Consider the following 6,314-nt stretch of genomic DNA (forward strand, 5'->3'; position numbering starts at 1 on the left):
GTGTCAAGTACTGTTCTAAGAACTGGGGTAGATACAAGTTAATCAGGCCAGATATAGTCCCTGTCCCGCATGGGGCTCACAATCTAAGCAGAAGCAGCATGGTATAGTAGTTAGAGCATGGGCTTGGGAGTCAGAAGGTCATGAGTTCTAATCCTGGCTCTGCCACTTGTCTGCTCTGTGACCTTGGGCAAGTCGCTTAACTTCTCTGTGCCTCAGTTCTGTCATCTGCAAAATGGGGATTAAGACTGTGAGCCCCCTGTGGGACAACCTTGATTACCTTGTATCTCCCCCCAGAGCTTAAAACAGTGCTTGGCACATAGTAAGTGCTTAACAAATACCAACCTTATTATTATTATTACCCTGGTGCTTAGTTCAGTGCCTGGTATTAGTAAGGTCTTAAAACATACCATTAAAAAAAAACCAAAAACACCATTCCTTATCTGATTCTAAATTTTCTAAATTTTGATTTACATACCTCTGGGAAATATCTGACAAAAACAAGGATCCAAAAGAAGACCTCCGTAAAAAATATTCTTGCTAAAAGCACTACAAACCCTGCAAAAATAAAAATGACAGGTGTCTTCTTGAGGCCATGGGAGGCGGGGCAAGTTTCCATTTCTGTGGAGGAGACTAAAGGTTACGTAAATGGATCAGAAGAAATTGTATGGCATGGGGAAAACTTAGCGTGACAGATTTTCCGAGTGTGTAAGCACTTGGTCTGTGTGTCCAAGCTGGGATGGCAGGTGTGGGAGGTGTGACCTCTTACTTCCTCCACAGGCCTCCCTTGCAAGAAACTCGTAAAATCAGTTAACGTCAGGATGTTGTGATGGGAGCGAGTGCTTCAGGAACGGACTATGCAAGGTCATCTGCAAAGAGAGTCAAGTAAGAAACTCTGTGCCTTCAGCTAATTTAAAGAATTCTATCAATCAATCAATCATATTTATTGAGCGCTTACTGTGTGCAGAGCACTGTACTAAGCGCTATCATCATCATCATCATCGATCGCATTTATTGAGCTCTTACTGTGTGCAGAGCACTGTACTAAGCGCTTGGGAAGTACATATAGAGACAGTCCCTACCCAACAGTGGGCTATCCTTTCATTAAGATTGATTTGCTGTTATCACAGCCAGTTTTCCTGGTTTGCTGTGGGAACCGGGGCCCATTGCTTAACTTCTCTGTGCCTCGGTGTTCTTTGGAAAATGAGGTTTAAATACCTCCCATTTGACTGTGAGCCCGCTGTGGGACAGGGACTGTGTCTGATCTCATGTTACCACAGTCCTGAAGAGTGCTTGGCACATAGTAAGCGCTCAGTAGCAGAGTGGCCTAGTGTCAATAGCACAGGCATGAAAGTCAGCGGGCCTGGGTTCTAATCTCAGCTCCACCACTTGTCTGGTGCGTGACCTTGGGCAAGTCACTTAATTTCCCCATGCTTCAGTTTTCTCACCTATAAAATAGGGATTCAACACCTGTTCTCCCTCCTACTTAGTCTGGGGCAAGGACTGTGTCTAACCTGATTTATCCGTACATATCTCAGCACTAAGTACAGTGTTTGGTGCAGAGAAGCAGCGTGGCTCAGTGGAAAGAGCACGGGCTTGGGAGTCACAGGTCATGGGTTCAAATTCCAACTCCACCAATTGTCAGCTGTGTGACTTTGGGCAAGTCACTTAACTTCTCTGGGCCTCAGTTCCCTCATCTGTAAAATGGCGATTAAGACTGTGAGCTCCCCGTGGGAGAACCTGATCACCTTGTAACCTCCCCAGCACATAGAACAGTGCTTTGCACATAGTAAGCGCTTTATAAATGCCATTATTATTATTATTACTATTTTAAGCTCTTAAATACCACAATTATTAGTTAATGATTATTCTTCTTATCCTATAAATTGGGCATTGTGTTCTTGTAAACATCAGCATTTATGAAACTTCTCATCACAGTATTCCTTTCACTCAGTCCTTCCCCATGTATAACTTTTTTCCAACCCCACACCTGCTGAATCCAAACAGGAAAAAAAACACTTCTGGAAATACCTTCATGTTCAGACTGCATTCTAACCAAAGCATTAGGTGAAAACACACGTTGTGGTGGAGCCCAATATGCTATTCATTCATGCATTCATTCATTCGTATTTATTGAGCACTTACTGGTGGAGCCCAATATGCTATTCATTCATTCATTCATTCAATCGTATTTATTTAGCGCTTACTGTGTGCAGAGCACTGTACTAAGCGCTTGGGAAGTACAAGTTGGCAACATATAGAGACCGTCCCTACCCAACAGCGGGCTCACAGCCTAGAAGTCTTAATCTCCATTTTATAGATGAAGCAACTGAGGCCCAGATAATAATAATAATTGTAATAATAATTATGGCATTTTATTAAGCACTTACTATGTGCACAGCTATCTGTTGCAGCAAAAAAAGTACTGAACCAACATCTTGTAGCATCTCAGGACTCAGCCCAAGGAGAGGGATACAGAAACCTGAATCCAAATCAGGTTAGGGAACAGGTGAGGCAGATGGTGGGATGGTAAAGTGGTAGAGATCTATTCAGACGATCTCCAAACCGAGAACTTCTCCCCTGTCGTCAAAAACTTCAACTGCTTCATACTAAAAGCCCATCTCCTCCAGGAAGCCTTCCCTGACTAATCTCCTTGTGAGCAGGGGATGTGTCTGTTTATTGTCGTATTGTACTCTCCCAAGTGCCTAGTACAGTGTTCTGCACACAATAAACGCTCAATAAATATGACTGAATGAATGAATTGAATGAATAATCCATCATCTCCCCGCTCTATTTTCCTTCCCTTCCATATTGTTCATGCGGTTAAGTCTGTGCTCTTAACAGTTATCATGTACACATACTTAGTTGCATTCCCTAGTGTTAATTTATTTTAATATCTGTCTCCCTCAGTAGATTATAAGGGCCTTGAGGGTTCATGTCTACTTGCTGATGGTATTCTCCCAAGTGCTTAGTACAGTGCTTGGCACACAGCCAGCATTCAGAAAATACCATTGATTGATTTATAGAGAAGTAAATGTACAATCTTCTGTACTAATAAGAATAATTGTGGTGCTATGTACATACTATGTGCCTAGCACTGTATTAGGTCCTGGGGTAGATACATGATAATCAGGTTAGGCACAGCCTCTGTTCCTCATGGGGCTTCCCATCTAAGTGGGAGGGAGAACAGGTATTGAATCCCCATTTTACAAATGAGGAAACTGAGGCCCAGAGAAGTTCAGTGACTTGTCCAAAGTCACACAGCAGACAGGTGGCTGAGTTGGGATTAAAACCCAAGCCCTCTGACTCCCGGGATCTGTACCTAATCTAGCAATCAGTTGGCTTTTTTCAGTATTCTGCATTCTAAGTTCCTTGAGAGCAGGAGTTGGGTCTACTTAGTCTCCCAAGTGTTTAGTATAGTATTCTGCACAGAATAAACCCTCAATAAATACCACTGATTGATTGATTCAGTAAGTATTCAGTAAATTCTATTTGTTGACTGATCAATGTTGCCTAGCTTTCATAGTTAAGATGCTAAGGTCAATGATCAATTTATGATCAATTTAGGGAAGCAGCATGGCTTAGTGGGGAGTCAGAGGGTTCTGATCCTGGCTCTGCCACCTGTCTGCTGTGTGACTTTGGGAAAGTCACTTCTGTGCCTCACTTACCTCATCTGAAAAACGGGGATTAAGACCGTGAGCCCTATGTGGGACAGGGACTGTGTCCAACCTGATTGTCTTGAATCTACCCCAGTGCTTCGTGCAAAGTAAGCACTTAACAAATACCACAATTATTGTTATTATCATTACTATTATTATTTATGCTGAGTCTCACCCAATCTTCGTCCTCAGTGGTGAAGAAAGATCCAGGACCTTTTTTTTTTGTGGGGAACTGCAATGAAGTGGGTTCAAACTCAAGGTGGAGGGGAGGAAATGTGTTAAACAGGTTTGGCTGGAATCAGGGGCTGTTTCAGGGGCCCTCACCGAACCTGAAATAGACTCTTCCTTAAACTTCACCACTCTCTCATTCTGAAGCCTCCTGAAGATGGGAAGACTGCAGGTCTTTCAGTTCCTCACAACTTTTCTCAATGGTAATAATAATTGTGCTCTTCCTTAAGCACTTATTTTGGGTCAAGCATTGTGCTAAACCCTTGGGTACGTACAGGCAGATTGGACACACTCCCTGTCCCCCAAGTCTAAAGGGGAGGGAAAGCAGGTTTTTAATCCCCATTTTACAGATAAGGAAACTGACGCATGGAGAAGATGGAGCGGTTTGTCTAGGGTCGCATAACAGGAAAGGGGCGAAGCTGGGATTAGAACCTAGGTCTTCTGGCTCCCAGGGCTCTTCCCGCTACATAACACGGCTACAGATTAAGCACTATTTTAGATATACTGATAGTGGGTGGCTAATCAGAGATGGGGCCCTGTACCATCAGGAATGTAAATGAACAGCTACTGATTAGAAAGAGGAGCAACTAGCCGTCCTAGAACACGGGCATCACGTTCTGGTAGAAGAACGCCGCGTCGGACCACTCACTCTGTGCTTCACAGTCCATTTGACACCGAGTCACGTAATAAGGCAAAGGGAAGGGTGTTTCTTTCAACACGTTTGTCGGCCTGCTGGATTCTCTCCCGGTTGTTTAGGCTTCCCGGAGAATTCTATCTCCTGTTATGCCTGCTATCTTTTCCCTCGATTTATGTCACACTGAAACTCGAGGCGCTGAGCACAACTAAATCGAGATCAACATTCAGCTGGAAGGATTACTAGAACACTACGGGCCACTCCAGTGCAAGATTAGGGTGAAGAATTTAGCTGGGTGTAATCGGGAAATCCAGAGGCCCAGGTTTCCAAGGCAACTGAAATTCAGTCCAGGGTGCCCGACGAATAACGAAACGGCACACATGCGAGGCGTAGGTAGCAAATTTCCATATCTTGTGGCGGAATTTCAAAGTCCCGGACTGTGCCCGCCTTCCGGCCATTCTTTGATCTTCTTCGGTGGCAACCCCTCTCGTCGGCAAGGCCGGCTTCAGATGGTGAGCGAGGGAAGCCGCTGTTTCAGAACAGTATGAGGCAAGGGTGAAACATCGGGACCCTTCTAAGATGGTTGCCATTTGGGGCATTCAAGATGGCACCCTTTTCAGGATGGCCACCACACAGGCACAGTCACTTCCACCTCCCCTCTGCCACACGTGTGGCATCTTTAGATTAATTTTCACACATCCTCCACTTCCCAATGCTGAGAAATTAAATAATCCTTTTTTAAAAGGTTTGACTTTTTTCCATTGTAATTGTTAAGCACTTATTGTGTGCCAAGCTTTGTACTAAGCCCTGGGATAGGTAGAAGATAATCAGGTTGGACAGGGCCCCTGTCCTCAGAGCTTTTCCCTCCATCCATGCTCCCCCGGTCCCAGGTGCGAGCAAATCAGGTTGGACCCAGTCTCTTTCCCACATGGGGCTCACGGTCTCAATCCCCATTTTACAGATGAGGTAAGTGAGGCCCAGAGAAGTGAAATGCCTCATCCAAGGTCACACAGCAGACAAATGGCGGTGCTGGGATTAGAACCCAGAACCTCCTGAGTCCCAGCCCTGTGTTCCGTCCGCCACGTCGTTATGGTTCAAACCCCCGCCTTAGGACACCCAGCGGGTTGAAGCCGGCTCTGCTCTGAAGCAGGGCGGTAGTATTTTGTCGTCTGTGATCTTTGAAGTTGACTTGCTATCCATGCGCAGGGGGTGGTGCTCCCAAAGACCAGTGCCTGAGTCAGCAGCCTCTTTTTCTCCATCTACGTGGGGCGACTAGCCTTTGATTTACGAGTAGCGTCAATCCAATCCTCCAAGAACCAAGCCCTGCTGATGACTCGGGCTTTTTGCCTCCCAGGATGCCTGGAGTTTTTGTTCGGGAAGAAGCCACCCATTCTCTGAAGGGGAGGGCGGTCTACCAAACCATTCATTCATTCAATCATATTGAGCGCTTACTGTGTGTAGAGCACTGTACTAAGCGCTTGGGAGAGGGCTATTACTCTATTTACTCTAATTACTCTATTTATATTACTCTATTATTACTCTATTTATTATTACTCTATTTATTTTACTTGTACATATCTATTCTATTTATTTTATTTTGTTAGTATGTTTGATTTTGTTCTCTGTCTCCCCCTTTAAGACTGTGAGCCCACTGTTGGGTAGGGACTGTCTCTATATGTTGCCAACTTGTACTTCCCAAGCACTTAGTACAGTGCTCTGCACACAGTAAGCGCTCAATAAATATGATTGATTGATTGATTGATTGATTGAGAGTACCGTTTATATGTATCGATGTC

This window comes from Tachyglossus aculeatus, chromosome 20 (genome assembly GCF_015852505.1).
Source record: "Tachyglossus aculeatus isolate mTacAcu1 chromosome 20, mTacAcu1.pri, whole genome shotgun sequence".
Taxonomy (NCBI): domain Eukaryota; kingdom Metazoa; phylum Chordata; class Mammalia; order Monotremata; family Tachyglossidae; genus Tachyglossus; species Tachyglossus aculeatus.